The sequence below is a fragment of the Balaenoptera borealis genome, assembly GCF_965194805.1.
Source record: "Balaenoptera borealis genome assembly, chromosome: 3".
In the NCBI taxonomy this organism is placed as follows: domain Eukaryota; kingdom Metazoa; phylum Chordata; class Mammalia; order Artiodactyla; family Balaenopteridae; genus Balaenoptera; species Balaenoptera borealis.
Window position 1 is genome coordinate 42,942,081 of NC_138866.1, and position 19,277 is coordinate 42,961,357.

Consider the following 19,277-nt stretch of genomic DNA (forward strand, 5'->3'; position numbering starts at 1 on the left):
AAGTGACTCCCCAAAGTCCGCCCGCCTCCTCCTTTCATGCTGCCTTACAAACCCTTCTTATGCAGTTGTTTACAACAGGAATCATGCTCCTGAATGGCTGAAACACCACCCAGAAGACATTATGGGGAACTCTCTGTTCCGAAATCTTGACCATCACTCCCCTTTTCAGAGAGAGAGAGAGAGAGAGAGAAAGGAGAGGGAATTCAGATGGCATTTTCCTCTGCTGTGACAGCTCACATCTTTATTAAAATGATTCCCTGAGGGAGAATTCCACACCCACCCCCCCCACACACACTTTTTTTTTTTTTTTTTTTTGTCATTCAAGGATTTCCCCTTGGTTTATTGTTTTTTATTGGTGTATAATTGTTTTACAGTGTTGTCTCACACTTTTAACTCTGTTTACTTCAATTCCTTTTTCAACTTGTTGTTAGAGTTTTTATTGAAATCCCTGTTGTTCCGTTTCTCATTCATCCTCTTTTTTCAGTTTCCTATTCCTTAGGAAATAGCCACTGTACTCTTGAAGCCCACACTTTGTGAGGTAAAAGTAGTTTGTCACCGTTGATAGGCAAGGAATTGATGTTAATTCCTTTATCAAAGAAGGCAGTCCTAAGGTTTGATGGGAAATTAAGTCTTTGGGAAATACACAAACGTTTCCCTCAGAATCCCCTCTAATAATTATCTATAACTTCTTCCTCTTCCTTAATCTACTTTTCCTCAACCACAAACTTTCAATATAAATAGTAAACCTTTTTTAGTCAATGTCTCTTGTTATGCTTAATGACTGTGCTTCCATACTGCAAATGTACAGTATTTTAGCAATATTATGCACTAAAAATGGAATTTTTGTACCAATCTGCAGTCAAACCACAATTTATAGCTTTGTTTTTATGGGGAAATGCATTTAGAGTTGGGAAAAACTGCAGTTTATGAGTCAGACTCTCTCTGTAGTATATGCCTTGGGTTTAAGTAAAATTCAGTCAGTAAATATGTTCTGAGAGCCTTGGAGAGAAAAGATCACTTTTTCAAGAGCATAGCACTGGTGAGAGGCAGCGCTGATGGTCCAGCTCAGGATATCTGACTTCCAGGCTGGGCTCTTTCCCTTGTGCTGTGGTGCAGAAATTATGCACTAAGGAGACTGTGCCAAACTGGACCTTAGAAAATCCTTGGAAGCTGTGCTGTCAGCAGCTTCCGGGAAAGATAAGAATTTGTGCTAAATATCAGGTGGGAAAAAGTTCCTTCTGACTGTTGCTATATCGGAAATGCTTCTTTTTTTTTTTTTTAACATCTTTATTGGAGTATAATTGCTTTACAATGGTGTGTTAGTTTCTGCTTTATAACAAAGTGAATCAGCTATACACATACATACATCCCCATATCTCCTCCCTCTTGCGTCTCGCTCCCACGATCCCTGTCCCACCCCTCTAGGTGGTCGCAAAGCACCGAGGTTATCTCCCTGTGCTATGTGGCTGCTTCCCACTAGCTAACTATTTTACATTTGGTAGTATATATATATCCATGCCACTCTCTCACTTCGTCCCAGCTTACCATTCCCCCTCCCTGTGTCCTCAAGTCCATTCTCTACATCTGCGTCTTTATTCCTGTCTTGCCCCTAGGTTCTTCAGAACCATTTTTTAATTTTTTTGGATTCCATATATATGTGTTAGCATATGGTATTTGTTTTTCTCTTCCTGACTTACTTCACTCTGTGTGACAGACTCTAGGTCCATCCACCTCACTACAAATAACTCAATTTCATTTCCTTTTATGGCTGAGTAATATTCCATTGTATATATGTGCCACATCTTCTTTATCCATTCATCTGTTGATGGACACTTAGGTTGCTTCCATGTCCTGGCTATTGTAAATAGAGCTGCAAGGAACATAGTGGTACATGACTCTTTGAATTATGGTTTTCTCAGAGTATATGCCCAGTAGTGGGATTGCTGGGTCGTATGGCAATTCTATTTTTAGTTTTTTAAGGAACCTCCATACTGTTCTCCATAGTGGCTGTATCAATTTACATTCCCACCGACAGTGCAAGAGGGTTCCCTTTTCTCCACACCCTCTCCAGCATTTATTGTTTCTAGATTTTTTGATGATGGCCATTCTGACCGGTGTGAGATGATATCTCATTGTAGTTTTGATTTGCATTTCTCTAATGATTAATGATGTTGAGCATTCCTTCATGTGTTTGTTGGCAATCTGTATATCTTCTTTGGAGAAATGTCTATTTAGGTCTTCTGCCCATTTTTGGATTGGGTTGTTTGTTTTTTGGATATTGACCTGCATGAGCTGCTTGTAAATATTGGAGATTAATCCTTTGTCAGTTGCTTCATTTGCAAATATTTTCTCCCATTCTGAGGGTTGTCTTTTCATCTTGTTTATGGTTTCCTTGGCTGTGCAAAAGCTTTTAAGTTTCATTAGGTCCCATTTGTTTATTTTTGTTTTTATTTCCATTTCTCTAGGAGGTGGGTCAAAAAGGATCTTGCTGTGATTTATGTCATAGAGTGTTCTGCCTATGTTTTCTTCTAAGAGTTTGATAGTGTCTGGCCTTACATTTAGGTCTTTAATCTATTTTGAGTTTATTTTTGTGTATGGTGTTAGGGAGTGTTCTAAATTCATTCTTTTACCTGTAGCTGTCCAGTTTTCCCATCACCACTTATTGAAGAGGCTGTCTTTTCTCCACTGTATATTCTTGCCTCCTTTATCAAAGATAAGGTGACCATATGTGTGTGGATTTATCTCTTGGCTTTCTATCATGTTCCATTGATCTATATTTCTGTTTTTGTGCCAGTAACATACTGTCTTGATTACTGTAACTTTGTAGTATATTCTGAAGCCAGGGAGCCTGATTCCTCCAGCTCCATTTTGCTTTCTCAAGATTGCTTTGGCTATTCGGGGTCTTTTCTGTTTCCATACAAATTGTGAATTTTTTTGTTCTAGTTCTGTGGAAAATGCCATTGGTATTTTGAATGGGATTGTATTGAATCTGTTTATTGCTTTGGGTAGTATAGTCATTTTCAAAATGTTGCTTCTTTCCATTCAAGAACATGGTATATTTTTCCATCTATTTGTATCACCTTTAATTTCTTTCATCAGTGTCTTATAATTTTCTGCATACAGGTCTTTTGTCTCCTTAAGTAGGTTTATTCCTAGATATTTTATTCTTTTTGTTGCAATGGTAACTGGGAGTGTTTTCTTAATTTCACCTTCAGATTTTTCATCATTATTGTATAGGAATGCAACAGATGTCTGTGCATTAATTTTGTATCCTGCTACTTTACCAAATTCATTGATTAGTTCTAGTAATTTTCTGGTAGCATCTTTAGGATTCTCTGTGTATAGTATCATGTCATCTGCAAACAATGACAGCTTTACTTCTTCTTTTCCAATTTGGATTCCTTTTATTTCTCTTTCTTCTCTGATTGCTGTGGCTAAAAATTCCAAAACTATGTTGAATAGTAGTGGTGAGAGTGCACAACCTTGTCTTGTTCCTGATCTTAGTGGAAATGGTTTCAGTTTTTCACCATTGAGGATGATGTTGGCTGGGGGTTTGTCATATATGGCCTTTATTATGTTGAGGAAATTTCCCTCTATGCCTACTTTATGGAGGGTTTTTATCATAAATGGGTGTTGAATTTTGTTGAAAGCTTTCTCTGCATCTGTTGAGATGATCATATGGTTTTTCTCCTTCAATTTGTTAATATGGTGTATCACGTTGACTGATTTGTGTATATTGAAGAATGCTTGCATTCCTGGGATAAACCCCACTTGATCATGGTGTATGATCCTTTTAATATGCTGTTGGATTCTGTTTGCTAGTATTTTGTTGAGGATTTTTGCATCTATGTTTATCAGTGATATTGGCCTGTAGTTTTCTTTCTTTGTGACATCTTTGTCTGGTTTTGGTATCAGGGTGATGGTGGCCTCCTACAATGAGTTTGGGAGTCTTCCTCCCTCTGCTATATTTTGGAAGAGTTTGAGAAGGATAGGTGTTAGCTCTTCTCTAAATGTTTGATAGAATTCGCCTGTAAAGCCATCTGGTCCTGGGCTTTTGTTTGTTGGAAGATTTTTAATCACAGTTTCAATTTCAGTGCTTGTGATTGGTCTGTTCATATTTTCTATTTCTTCCTGGTTCAGTCTTGGAAGGTTGTGCATTTCTAAGAATTTGTCCATTTCTTCCAGGTTGTCCATTTTATTGGCATATAGTTGCTTGCAGTAATCTCTCATGATCCTTTGTATTTCTGCAGTGTCAGTTGTTACTTCTCCTTTTTCATTTCTAATTCTATTGATTTGAGTCTTCTCCCTTTTTTTCTTGATGAGTCTGGCTAATGGTTTATCAATTTTGTTTATCTTCTCAAAGAACCAGCTTTTAGTTTTATTGATCTTTGCTATTGTTTTCTTTGTTTCTATTTCATTTATTTCCACTCTGATCTTTATGATTTCTTTCCTTCTGCTAACTTTGGGTTTTGTTTGTTCTTCTTTCTCTAGTTCCTTTAGGTGTAAGGTTAGATTGTTTACTTGAGATTTTTCTTGTTTCTTGAGGTAGGCTTGTATAGCTATAAACCCTCTTAGAACTGCTTTTGCTGCATCCCATAGGTTTTGGATCATCGTGTTTTCATTGTCATTTGTCTCTACGTATTTTTTGATTTCCTCTTTGATTTCTTCAGTGATCTCTTGGTTATTTAGTAACGTATTGTTTAGCCTACATGTGTTTGTGTTTTTTACGTTTTTTTCCCTGTAATTCATTTCTAATCTCGTAACGTTGTGGTCAGAAAAGATGCTTAATATGATTTCAATTTTCTTAAATTTACCACGGCTTGATTTGTGACCCAAGATATGATCTATCCTGGAGAATGTTCCTTGAGCACTTGAGAAGAATGTGTATTCTGTTGTTTTTGGATGGAATGTTCTATAAATATCAATTCCACCTTGTTTAATGTATCATTTAAAGCTTGTGTTTCCTTATTTATTTTCATTTTGGATGATCTGTCCATTGGTGAAAGTGGTGTGTTAAAGTCCCCTACTATGATTGTGTTACTGTTGATTTCTCCTTTTATGGCTGGTATTATTTGCCGTATGTATTGAGGTGCTCCTATGTTGGGTGCATAAATATTTACAATTGTTATATCTTCTTCTTGGATTGATCCCTTGATCATTATGTAGTGTCCTTCTCTGTCTCTTGTAACAGTCTTTGTTTTAAAGTCTATTTTGTCTGATATGAGAATTGCTACTCCAGCTTTCTTTTGATTTCTATTTGCATGGAATATCTTTTTCCATCCCCTCACTCTCAGTCTGTATGTGTCCCTAGGTCTGAAGTGTGTCTCTTGTAGACAGCATATATACGGGTGTTGTTCTTGTATCCATTCAGCCAGTCTATGTCTTTTGGTTGGGGCATTTAATCCATTTACATTTAAGGTAATTATCGATATGTATGTTCCTATTACCATTTTCTTAATTGTTTTGGTTTTGTTATAGTAGGCCTTTTCCTTCTCTTGTGATTCCTGCCTAGAGAAGTTCCTTTAGCATTTGTTGTAAAGCTGGTTTGGTGGTGCTGAATTCTCTTAGCTTTTGCTTGTCTGTAAAGGTTTTAATTTCTCCATCAAATCTGAATGAGATCCTTGCTGGGTAGAGTAATCTTGGTTGTAGGTTTTTCTCCTTCATCACTTTAAATATGTCCTGCCACTCCCTTCTGGCTTGCAGAGTTTCTGCTGAAAGATCAGCTGTTAACCTTATGGGGATTCCCTTATGTGTTATTTGTTGTTTTTCCCTTGCTGCTTTTAATATTTTTTCTTTGTATTTAATTTTTGATAATTTGATTTATATGTGTTGGCGTGTTTCTCCTTGGATTTATCCTGTATGGGACTCTCTGTGCTTCCTGGACTTGATTAACTATTTCCTTTCCCATATTAAGGAAGTTTTCAACTATAATCTCTGCAAATATTTTCTCAGTCCCTTTCTTTTACTCTTCTTCTTCTGGGACCCCTATAATTCGAATGTTGGTACGTTTCATGTTGTCCAGAGGTCTCTGAGACTGTCCTCAATTCTCTTCATTCTTTTTTCTTTATTCTGCTCTGCAGTAGTTATTTCCACTATTTTATCTTCCAGGTCACGTATCTGTTCTTCTGCCTCAGTTATTCTGCTATTGATCCTGTCAAGAGTATTTTTAATTTCATTTATTGTGTTGTTCATCATTGTTTGTTTGCTCTTTAGCTCTTCTAGGTCCTTGTTAAACGTTTCTTGTATTCTCTCCATTCTATTTCCAGGATTTTGGATCATCTTTACTATCATTATTCTGAATTCTTTTTCAGGTAGACTGCCTATTTCCTCTTCATTTGTTAGGTCTGGTGGGCTTTTGCCTTGCTCCTTCATATGCTGTGTGTTTTTCTGTCTTCTCATTTTGTTTAACTTACTGTGTTTGGGGTCTCCTTTTCACAGGCTTCAGGTTCGTAGTTCCCGTTGTTTTTGGTGTCTGTCCCCAGTGGCTAAGCTTGGTTCAGTGGGTTGTGTAGGCTTCCTGGTGGAGGGGACTAGTGCCTGTGTTCTGGTGGATGAGGCTAGATCTTGTCTTTCTGGTGGGCAGGACTGTGCCCAGTGGTGTGTTTTGTGGTGTCTGTGGCCTTATTATTATTTTAGGCACCCTCTCTGCTAATGGATGGGGTTGTGCTCCTGTCTTGCTAGTTGTTTGGCATAGGGTGTCCAGCACTGTAGCTTGCTGGTCATTGAGTGGAGCTGGGTCTTGGCGTTGAGATGGAGATCTCTGGGAGATTTTCGCCGTTTGATATTACATGGAGCCAGGAGGTTTCTGGTGGACCAATGTCCTGAACTCGGCTCTCCCACCTCAGAGGCACAGCCCTGACGCCTGCCTGGAGCACCAGAGTCTGTCATCCACACGGCTCACAATAAAAGGGAGAAAAAAAGAAAGAAGAAAATAAAATAAAGTTATTAAAATAAAAACTAAAAAATAATTATTAAGAAACAATTTTTTTAAAGTAACAACAACAACAAAAAAGAAAGACAGAAGAGAGCAACCAAACCAAAAACAAATCCACCAATGATAACAAGTGCTAAAAACTAAACTAAAAAACAAACAAACAAACAAAATGGACAGACAGAATGCTAGGACAAATGGTAGAAGCAAAGCTATACAGACAAAATCACACACAGAAGCATACACATACACACTCACAAAAAGAGAAAAAGGGAAAAAATATATATATCATTGCTCCCAAAGTCCACCGCCTCAATTTGGGATGATTTGTTGTCTATTCAGGTATTCCACAGATGCAGGGTACATCAAGTTGACCGTGGGGGTTTAATCCGCTGCTCCTGAGGCTGCTGGGACAGATTTCTCTTTCTCTTCTTTGTTCGCACAGCTCCTGGGGTTTAGCTTTGGATTTGGACCCGCCTCTGTGTGTAGGTCTCCTGAGGGTGTCTGTTCTTCTCTCAGACAGGATGGGGTTAAAGGAGCAGCCGATTCGGGGGCTCTGGCTCACTCAAGCTGGGGGGAGGGAGGGGTATAGAATGCGGGGCAAGCCTGCGGCGGCAGAGGCTGGCATGACAGTGCACCAGCCTGAGACACGCCGTGTGTTCTCCCGGGGAAGTCGTCCCTGGATCACGGGACCCTGGCAGTGGCGGGCTGCACAGGCTCCCGGGAGGGGAGATGTGGATAGTGACCTGTGCTCGCACACAGGCTTCTTGGTGGCGGCAGCAGCAGCCTTAGCATCTTATGCCGACTCTGGGGTCCACACTGATAGCCGCGGCTCCTGCCCGTCTCTGGAGCTCGTTTAGGCGGTGCTCTTAATCCCCTCTCCTCGCGCACCAGGAAACAAAGAGGCAAGAAAAAGTCTCTTGCCTCTTTGGCAGCTCCAGACTTTTTCTGGACTCCCTCCCGGCTAGCTGCGGTGCGCTAACCCCTTCAGGCTGTGTTCACGCAGCCAACCCCATCCTCTCCCTGGGATCTGACCTCTGAAGCCGGAGCCTCAGCTCCCAGCCCCCGCCCGCCCCAGCGGGTGAGCAAACAAGACTCTCGGGCTGGTGAATGCTGGTTGGCACCGATCCTCTGTGCGGGAGTCTCTCCGCTTTGCCCTCCGCACCCCTGTGGCTGCACTCTCCTCCGTGGCTCCGAAGCTTCCCACCTCCACCACCTGCAGTCTCCGCCTGCGAAGGGGCTTCCTAGTGTGTGGAAACCTTTCCTCCTTCACGGCTCCCTCCCACTGGTGCAGGTCCTGTCCCTATTCTTTTGTCTCTGTTTTTTCTTTTTTCTTTTGCCCTACCCAGGTACGTGGGGAGTTTCTTGCCTTTTGGGAGGTCTGAGATCTTCTGCTGGCGTTCAGTAGGTTTTCTGTAGGAGTTGTTCCACATGTAGTTGTATTTCTGATGTACTTGTGGGGAGGAAGGTGATCTCCACGTCTTACTCCTCCGCCATCTTGAAGTTCTCTGGAAATGCTTCTTAATGAATGCTCTTTCAAGTTACTGAGAGATCAGAAAGTATCATTGGAGCACCTAAACTCTAGGAGGACAGGGACACTCTGGGGCTTGTGACTGAGTGGTCCATTGGTGAGAAGAGCAGGGGATGGAGGGAGACACAAACTCCTGTCTTCTCAGGGGAGCATATGACAGACTCTCTTTTTGAGACTTTGTAAATATCAAGCCTCAGATATTTCACTTTGATCTAAATGCTGATGGAACCAGACACACAATAAATTATATAATTACTCTATTAAGATTTGCCAAAAAGCCTGCAGAGCTGGTTCTATTCCATGCACCTGCTGATCAGATCAGCTCAGCATGTGTGTTAATGATCTCCATCCAGAGGACAGAAACAGGGACACAAAAACAATTCTGTCCTTGCTGCCCAGAGCTTAAATATGATAGCTCCTTAGAGTCAACTGCATCTGGTGTTCATGGGAGATCTAAAGGTAATTGCCAATGTAGTTGCCATTCCATGCTCAAATTTCAAAGATGCAAATATGAGGAAACTTTTGATGCATCCGGAGTTTATTGGTTTTCCTGCTAATCAACCAATTTCACAAGTATTTACTGAATAGTGTGTACCCAGCATCCTTTCATAGAGGCATAAGAGATTCCAAAGAAGTAGAAATTGGTTCTTGTCTTTCATGAAGGCATTTCTAATCTTGTCAATTTATGCATTTAGTCATTAAACAAATTTTTTTAAGCATGTGTGAGGATGATAAGCCACGTACACATTAAAGTTATTGAACATAGTAGAGCATAAGTGGGTGCTACATGCAGTTTCTCCTCGAGGGTCAGGCAACAAAACAAATACTCATGAAAATTACTAAGTGCCAGGACTGGCGACACAGAAATGGGCAAGACAGAGCCCATATTATTAAGAAGCTGACAGCCAGGGAGAAAAATAAATAAACCAGAAATTACAACACAATATGGTATAATTAGGTAAGTGCAACAGGGGAGGGCAGATGGTCAAGGAATGCCCTTCAACTGAGTCTTGAAGCTTAAATATAAGTTCATAGAATGTAGGTCCAGAGTTGAATGAGGAGAAATGTCAACGGCATGGCTGGAGAAAAAGGCAAGCTTGTGACTTGCTTGCAACGGCCTCAGAAGTCACAACTCCCTCCTCTCTGACTGCACCACGAATTCCAGCTACTTCAGTTGCCCCAAACTTTGGTCTCTGTCTCCCCTACTGAGTGGAATCTCAGGGCTCTGCTCAGATTCAACATTCTGCACCACTGGGAGGAAACTAGAGATCCCGGGGCTGACTTTGAGACCTTTTCTTAGCGATTGCACTCCTGCGCCACCTGTTGGCCAATACCTGAAAACCGTTGCCTTATGTTTGTCCAGTTCGATTTAGTTTGCGGTGGGAGGGAGGCTTAGTCCTGTACAAGTCACTTCATGTGGCTGGAACTTTCCCACGTGTCTTGAATAACCCTTCACTAGGCCCTGATGCATCTACCTTCCAATATCTCAAACCTCTGCCTCCATTCCTATTGCTTTCACATCCTTCACATCTTCCCTAGTGAAATTGCTTTCATGAGTCATTTGTGACATCCCTATTGCCACAGTCAATGGGTATTTTTCTTCCACCTTTAGTCTCCCTGACCACTTGTTAGTATTTGAACTGGTTAACTGGTATCTTCTTTTTGAAACTCTTTGGATTCTCAACGTTATGACTCAGCTTCTGCCTCTGACTCACTCTTCTCCGTTTTGTTTGCTGGCCTCAATGGCTCCACGGCTGGATAACAGGTGTTCCCCAGGATTGTTCCCCAGGGTGCTTGTCCTGGACCCTCTGGGCATCTACTCTATGTTCATAGCTTTAGATTGTTAGTTTCTTGTCCTGCCTGCCACTGTCTCTTTTATGCTAATGATTCTAACTTTGTGTGACCAATCCTGTCTTTACCCAAACTCTTGTCAGAGCTCTCCAATTGCCTAGTATCTGGATATCCTGCCTCCAAATTGATCTGGATTCTGTCTCCTCTTTAACCTTATCTTATGCTCTTCTTTCCATTGTTTACTGTAGTCCATCCTCACTGACCTGAATTTAATTCCTAAAACACACCAAACTCTTTCCCACCTCAGGGTCTTTGCACATGCTGTTCCTGCTTCCTGATTCACTCTTCCCTCTGTTTTTCATTTCTATCTTTTCCTCATCCTAAGGTCTCAGTTTACCTGTAATCTCCTCGGAGAGACTTCCCTTGACAATCTACCTAGACTACTCAGGTGTACCTTGGACAGATTGTGGGCTCAGTTCCAGACCACCACAATAAAGGGAATATCACAATAAAGCGAGTGACATGAATTTTGGGTTTCCCAATGCATATAAAATTATGTTTACACTACTCTGTATTCTCTTAAGTGTGCAATAGCACTATGTCTAAAAAATGTGCATACTTTAAAAATATTTTATTGCTAAAAATGCTAACCATCATCTGACAATGCAGGGTTGCTACAAACCCTCAATTTGTAAAAAAAAAAAAAAAAAAAAAAAAAGAAAAAACAAAAAAACAAAAAACAGTATCTCCAAAGTTCAATTAAGTGAAGCGCAATAATAAGCCTGTACTCTGTTATTCTCTATCACTACTCCTTGCTTTCTCCATAGTACTTAGAATTTGTAATATTTATTGATGTATTTGCTTACTCATGTTGTATTCATAGGTTTATGTGTTTGTTCGCTTACTCTAAGCTTCACAAAGTCTGAGACCATGTCTGTTTTTTCAGTTCATGTCTCCTTGGCACTCAGCATACTGCCTGGCACACAGTAGTTTCTCACTAAGTATTTGTTGGATGCTTGAGTGAGCTCATGACCAGACTCACTATCCTTTTCTTCTCTACAGAAAGCTCCTCCACGCCAGGTCTCCTGTGCTTGGCATTGATGTTGGTAACACAAACATATAAAGTCTTCCTTAATCCTACAGCATTTTGTTCATATATTAATAAAGAAAAATAAAGTTTCTGAGACAAAGTGAACACTGAGCTGAGAGAAACCGAGGGGTTAGGTTCCGTAGGATGGGGCTTTGAGGAAAGGGGCTGGTTACAGGGTTTTTAAAGCTGTGACCACAATTGGTCTCAAAGCTCAGATTCACTTCATTATGATGTAGCTTCACCACTGTTGAGTGCAGAGGGTACAGTTGACCCTCCAGACCACAAGCAGTCATCAGGCTGTTTTCCAGCTGGTTTTGACTAGTTTCCCAAGAAGCGTTGCCCTGTAAGTGTGGCTCCCTCTTCTGAGGTCTTACAATTTCTCATACCCTCTAGACCCAGTTTCCTGCAGCTCCTCATTTCCATTAAGCCCAAGATTTATCAGTATATTAGCACTTTCCATGTTGGATAATAATTCACCTGTTTTCCAGCCTCTTCACTCCAATGTACCATGAACCAAGGCAGAGAGATTTGGTCTTCACCCTCTTTGCATCCTCTATAGCCTAGGTCAATGTCTGGCACACAGGAGACCCTGCAGTAAAGGTTTATGAATGAATGAATGCCAAACCTCCCCTAGCCAAGACAAATAGTAGCCAGGAAAATTAGTCTCTAGGCTCTAGGTGTGTAGGTCAAGGGTTACCCAGAATTTTCTCTCTGATATCAAATAACTTCCATCCTCACATGGCAGTAACTCTGGGCAACGCTGGGGGCTGGGAGCATGTGGCAGTCAGAAAGAGCCAAAGAGGGCATGATGTTGTCGGGGGGGTGGGGGACGGGTTGGAGAGGTAAGGATGGCAAGAGGAGATGGATTCAAGGAATGTTTAAAAGGGATGCCAGCAGGACGCTTTATTCTAGTGCCTGTGTAGTAAATTTAAGTCATCTTCCAGACAGTGTGAACGTCAGAAGAAGGGTCTTCCACTCCATTAGATAAATGTAGGATTGCGAGAGGAGAGCATGACTAGCAAACTGTAAGAGCTGCCTCTACAAGAGAGTTTTAAATATATTATGCTCAACTGTCAGTACCAGTGCATTAAGTGTTCTAACACTTGTGGGGCTGCTGTAATTTGCCTCACATGGGTGAACACGGTATTCCCAGGGAATAAATTACTTTCACTTGCTTACCAAAGGAACAGAACAAATACTTTAATATTTATTCCTCCTCTTTGGCCAATAAATTACCTTTATATTGAGGATTTTGATTGAACATTTGCAGCAACCGTGGGAGGAGGTGATTAACAGGCCAAACCAGTTCCCCTGAAATCTGGGTAGGAGGATTTCAAGGAACTTAAAGTTTCACATCTTCTCCTATTAAATTACAAAGTTATGCATGATTTTTATGAGTTTTTTGCGCTGTGAATAAAGGATTATCTTTCTTCAAACAAAACTACCCTGAATTACGTGGTTTTGCTATCTTTTCTTCCATCCATCCATCCATCCATCCAACCATCCATCCATCCGTCTATCCATCCAACCATCCAACCATCCAACCATCCAGCCAGCCAGCCATCCAACCATCCAACCATCCAACTACCCACCCACCCATCCATCTACCCATCCATCCACTGATCCATCCTGCAGATCCTCATTTCCATTAAGCCCAGGATTTGTCAGTATATTATGGCTTTCCATGTTTTGTTATAATTCACCTGTTTTCCATCCTCTTTACCCCAGTATACCATGAACCAAGGCAGAGAGACTTGGTCTTCTTCCTCCACCATGCATCAGCATATGTGTCCATCCCCATCTCCCACATGACAGATTTGGGATGGTTTGTCTACTCATTAAAAGAACATGATTTCTGTATTTTCAAAATCTCTGTGTAGAAAATTTTTTTCTTTGCATTTGTATGCTCTCTACACTTTCTGCACACACTTTCTCACCTCCCACACCTTTCTCAATAAATGCCAACACTATTGCCCCTATGATTACAGCAATAGTATTTTTTCCAGAGTCAACAATGACTGTCATGTCACTAAAGCCACACTTTGTGTCGTGGTCGTCTTCTCTCACTCACTCTCTCTTTGGCTTCCACATTGTTACATCCTTCTGGTTTTCCCACCACTTTTTGGGCTCATAGCCCTTTCATTATTTCATAGGTTCATATCCCTTTCATTATTGGTTTCTTGCCCCTCAGTCCTACTTATCTGCATTTCTCAGTGATCTCTCTGGATGATCTCATTCCCTCCTGTAGGAGTTTACTAGGGCTGCTGTAACAAAGTACCACAAACTTGGTGGCTTAACTAGCAGAAATGTATTGTCTCATAGTTCTGGAGGCTAGAAGTCTGAGATCAAGGTGTCAACAGGGTTGCTTCCTTTCTGAGGCCTGTGAGAGGAAATCTGTTCCATGCTTCTTGCCTAGCTCATGGTGATTTGTTGACAATCTGGCATTCTTTGGCTTGTAGAAGCATCACCCCAATATCTGCCTTCATCTTCACATGGTGTTTTCACTCTGTGTGTGTGTGTGTGTGTTCAAATTTCCCCTTTTTATAAGGACACCAGTCATATGGAATTGGGCCCACCCTGATGGCCTCATTTTCATTTGATTACCTCTGTAAAGACCCCTTCTCTAAATAAGGTCACATTCTGACATACTGGGGCGTTAGGATGTCAACGTGTGAATTTGGTCACTTGTGGTGGGGAGTGGACACATTTTAATCCATAACCTCTGCTATGGTCTCAATGACTTGTCCATATACTGATGACTCTCAAATCTGTGAATCCATCTGAAACTTGTCTCCTAAACTCTAGACCTGTGTGTCCAGCTGCCCACTGTCCATCTCCCCTTGGGTGACTTTCCTGTGCCTTAAACTCAGCATGTCTAAGACTGTATTCATCACCCACCCCCTGAACTAGGTCTTCCCTCTAGCTCAGTGAATAATGGCTTATCAGTTCAACTGTCTGGACAGAAACTAATACTTATCCTTGACTCTTCACCCTCATTTCTACAACCATATCCAAACATTTCCCAAGTTAAATCGATTCTCTCTCTCTGCAGTAGCTCTCAAATCTACCCCTTTCTACTCACTGCTACCACCTCTTCAAGGTCACTACCCTCTCTCCTCCAGACCACTCCAGTGTTCTCTCTTTTTTTTTTTTTTTTAATTATATGTTTGGACGCGTTGGGTCTTCGTTGCTGCGCGCGGGTTTTTTCTTTAGTTGCAGCGAGCAGGGGCTGCTCTTCATTGCGGTGCGTGGGCTTCTCATTGTGGTGGCTTCTCGTTGTGGAGCATGGGCACTAGGAGCGCAGGCTTCAGTAGTTGCAGCGCACATGGGCTCAGTAGTTGTGGCATGTAAGCCCTAGAGCACATGGACTCAGTAGTTGTGGCATGTAAGCCCTAGAGCACGTGGGCTCAGTAGTTGTGGCGCATAGGCTTAGTTGCTCCACGGCATGTGCTATCTTCCCGGACCAGGGATAGAACCTGTGTCCCCTGCCTTGTCAGGCGGATTCTTAACCACTATACCACCAGGGAAGTCGCTCTGGTGTTCCTTAATAAGTCATTCTATCTCTGATTTTACTCCCTCTTAATCCACTGCAGAGCATTCTTCTAAAAACCCAAATCTGATCATTCCATTTTCCTGCTTAAAGCCATTCCGTGGCAGTGTGGACAGTGTGAACACCATAACAATTGTGGAAATGACCCAATGTGGGTTGTTTAGCTTTCCCCGTGTCCCCCGAGGCACAAACTTGCAGTTTTATTTAGACTGTGGCTTAAATCACAGCAGAGCTACCTAAGCAGCTGCCTCTGCCAGTTCTTGACTTGTACTCCTCCCAAGTGACAAATGTATATACTAACTGCATTAACTGTACCCTGGCACGCTCATCTGCTCATTTATTTATTTCTGCTCATGAACAAGGCATAAGTATTTTGTGAACTGATGCATAGGCTTATGGTTTGAAAGCCAATTCCCAAATGAGAAGATACTTGCAGACCATTGGCAGTGGCAAGTCAATTGGCTCCCAGATTAAAAGTTGGCTTGCCCATCCATTTGGCATATAGCTTTCGTTGTATAAATTACTGTGTACTTTGCTTTTCCCCTCCTACAACCATAAGAAAAAGAGGGCAGGCATTGTGCCTTCTTATCTTCCTTACACTTAGCAAAGGGCTAGGCATATAGTAGGCATCAATAACTTTAATAACAGAATTAGGCCAATAGCCTCAGGTCTTCTGAATTGGCTTTTGACGGTAATGAATTATGAGGTCACCTTATTAATATTTTGTCAAATCTGTCAATCAAGAAACTCACCAGGACCATTTGGAAGGGAATGTATTCCAAGAGATTCTACCAGGGAAGAATTTGTAAGTAAGGGTTTCTACAGTCAGTAGGGAGTATTTTGCAAGATTTTCAGAGCAATAGTGACATTGCAAGAGGGTAGCACTTATGCTGCAAGGTAGGTACCTAGGGATCTTAGTACCTTTTTGTGCACCTCTATATGGGTAAATACCCTGGTACAAATTACAAGGAAATTAAGGATTTGGGGGAAGAAGAGACAAAACTCAACTAGAAGAAAGTCAATGTGAAGGCTTAAAGAAAAGCAAACGGTGATTCAAAGCAAGCTCAACATACAAAAATCCAGAATTATACAAATTAGAATCAGTTACTTATTTTAGCAAGAAGTTATTATTTCAAGCATAAACACTCCCACTGCATCTAAAATATGATTTTAAAATATCATTACATTATTTGTATGTGTTTTAAGAATAGAATATTTGCTATAAAAAGCAAAATAGTAGTGTGGCCTTTTTAAAAATTGAAGTATAGTTGATTTAAAATATTGGGTAAGTTGCAAGTGTACAACATAGTGATTTTTTTTTGCAGATTATATTCCGTTACAAGTTATTGAATATAATTCCCTTTGCTGTACAGTAAATTCTTGTTGCTTATCTATTTTTATGTATAGTAGTTTGTATCTGTTAATCCCATACTCCTGATTTGTCCCTCTACCCCTCTCTCTCCCCTTTATAACCATAAGTTTGTTTTCTATGTCTGTGAGCCTATTTCTGTTTTGTATATAGATTCATTTGTATTATTTGTTAGATTCCACATATGAGTGATATCATATAGTATTTGTATTTCTCTGTCTGACTTATTCCACTAAGCATAATATTCTTTAGGTCCATCTGTGTTGCATCTGTGCTGCAGCAAATGGCAATATTTCATTCTTTTTTATGACTAATAATCCATTGTGTGTGTGTGTATATATATATATATATATATATCATCTTTTTTATATATATATCTTTATTGGAGTATAATTGCTTTACAATGTTGTGTTTCTGCTGTACAACAAAGTGAATCAGATATATGTATACATATATCCCCATATCCCCTCCCTCTTGAGCATCCCTCCCACCCTCCCTATCCCACCCCTCTAGGTGGTCACAAAGCACCGAGCTGATCTCCCTGTGCTATGCGGCTGCTTCTCACTGGTCATCCATTTTACATTCGGTAGTATATATATGTCAATGCTACTCTCTCAGTTCATTCCAGCGTCCCCTCCTCCACCTGTGTCCTCGAGTCTGTTCTCTACGTCTGTGACTTTATTCCTGCCCTGCCACTAGTTTCATCAGTACCATTTTTTTAGATTCCATATATGTGCACTAGCATACAGTATTTTTCTCTTTCTGACTTACTTCACTCTGTATGACAGACTCTAGGTCCATCCACCCCACTACAAATAACCCTATGGGGACCATTCAGACTCTGATCTGGGCCAATTCCTGCATGTTCTCGCCCCCAAAGTCCACAGCTGCCAGAGCCAGACCGTTTTCATTTGTGGGGAACACTCATTGTCTACTCAGATAGTCCATAGGTGCAGGGTCTACCTAGCTCAGCAGCTTGTACAGCTGATGGAAAGACTTTTGATCTTCTTCCTTAGTCGCCCCATCCCTGGGGTTCAGCTTCGGTTTTATCCCCACCTCTGTGTGTGGTCCACCCACAGAGTCTGGTCCTGAGGCTGCCTTGGAGCTCTTGGGTCTGCCCCAGTGAGGACAGGGCACGGAGGTGGTATGACTGCTTGGATCGCGGGAGCCCCGACAGTGCCAGATGCTCAGGGAAGCTGGTGGCCACGGGCGCAAGAGATATGGCCCTAGTGAGGGCCTTTTCTGGAGCCCGCAGTGAGGCGCGTGAGGGCCAACCCTGGCCAGGCTTTTTCTGGCGCCCCGCAGCAGGCGCGCAAGGGCCATCCCTGAGGGGGCTTCTTTTATTGTCGTCAGCAGGCACTGGCGTGTGGGAAGAGAGAAGTTATAATAGTGGCTCCTCCCCCTGCGTGTGACTCAGCAGTAGCGCCCTGCTCCCATGGCAGTCCTGTCTTCCTCTGTAGGTATTCCCTGCTGCGGATTTCCTCCCTCCCGTCCCCGCAGTCTGTCTCCCCACAGCCAACAGCAATTCTCGCTCCAGGCCTGTTCTCCAATCCCCGTGCTCCAGCTCCCAGCCCCCTTGCACACCTGTGAACACATGTCCCAGTCCAGGGCATGTAGGGCTGCGGTACGGACCGTCTGTGTATTTCTCACTCTGTCCCATCTGCCACGGATCAGCCACTTCATCCTCTTCCGACAGCCTCAAATGCTTTTCTTCTGTCCCAGTTGATTTCTCTGTTGGAGAGGAGGTTTCCCCGAATTTGGGAATCTCTTCTTTGCTTCAGCTCCCCCACCCTGGGGTGCAGGTCCCATCCGGCTTCCTCTCCTCCTCCTTCTCCCTTCTTTTTGCCATCCTACCCAGTTATGCAGGGATCTTTATAGTCCTGTCTGGTGTCCAAGGTCTTCTGCTAGTCTTCAGCCGGTGTTCTGTAAGAATTGTTGCATCTATAGATGTATTCCTGATGCATCTGTGGAGAGAGATGAACTCCACATCCTCCTACTTCTCCGTCATCTTCTATCTCTGTGCCATGGATTGCCTCAGGGCAGGTAAACCATCACCTTCAATTCTTTTGCCCTTTGAGCCTAGCAGGATTCTTGTATGACTATTGTCAATGGAAAAATTAATCAACAGCTGATCCTTCGGACTCCAGCAGTTTGAGGTAGCAACAAAATGACTGCAGCTCCCAACCACTCTCCTCACCATCTCTATATCATATCTTCTTAAGCCAATCATTGGTTGATGGGCACTTGGGTTGTTTCCATGTCTTGGATACTATAAATAGTACTGCTATGAATATTGGTGTGCATTTATCTTTTCAAATTAGGGTTTTCATTTTTTCCAGATACATACCCAGGAGTAGGATTGCTGGATCATATGGTAACTCTATTTTTAGTTTTTAAAGGAATCTCCATACTGTTTTTCATAGTGGATGCACCAATTTACATTCCTACCAACTGTGTATGAGGGTTCCCATTTCTCCATACCCTCTCCAGCATGTATTATTTGTAAACTTTTTGGTGATAGCCATTGTGGCTGGTGTGAGATGATACTTTATTGTGGTTTGATTTGCATTTCTCTAATAATTAGCAATGTTGAGCATGTTTTCATGTGCCTGTTGGCCATGTGTATGTCTTCTTTGGAGAAATGTCTATTTAGGTCTTCTGCCCATTTTTTGATTGGGTTGTTTGTTCAATATTAAGTTGTATGAGCTGTTTGTATATTTTGGATATTAATCTCTTGTCTATTGCATCATTTGCCAATATTTTCTCCCACTGTGTAGGTTGTCTTTTCATTTTATTGATGGTTTCCTTTGCTGTGCAAAAGCTTATAAGTTTGATTAGATCCCATTTTATATTTTTGCTTTTGTTTCTTTAACCTTGGGAGACTGATCTAAGAAAATATTACTACAATTTATGTGAAAGAATGTTTTGCCTATGTTTTTTTCTAGAAGTTTTATGGTGTCGTGTCTTACATTTAGGTCTTTAAACCATTTTTAAAAATTGAACTATAGTTGATTT

General features: G+C 41.6%; 1 protein-coding gene and 1 long non-coding RNA gene across 3 annotated transcripts in view; both read left to right on the plus strand.

Annotated features, from left to right (window-relative positions):
* The window catches only part of LOC309626239, a 187,194-nt gene extending 180,253 nt beyond the window's left edge, over positions 1–6,941 (plus strand). Inside the window, exon 2 of the long non-coding RNA XR_014243061.1 lies at positions 1,972–6,941. This is a non-coding gene — a long non-coding RNA (uncharacterized lncRNA). The remainder of the gene's footprint in view (positions 1–1,971) is intronic.
* SLC35F4 (solute carrier family 35 member F4) overlaps positions 1–19,277 on the plus strand; it is a gene marked incomplete at its 5' end in the record, with an annotated part of 267,380 nt that overhangs the window by 188,100 nt on the left and 60,003 nt on the right. The window lies entirely within an intron of this gene.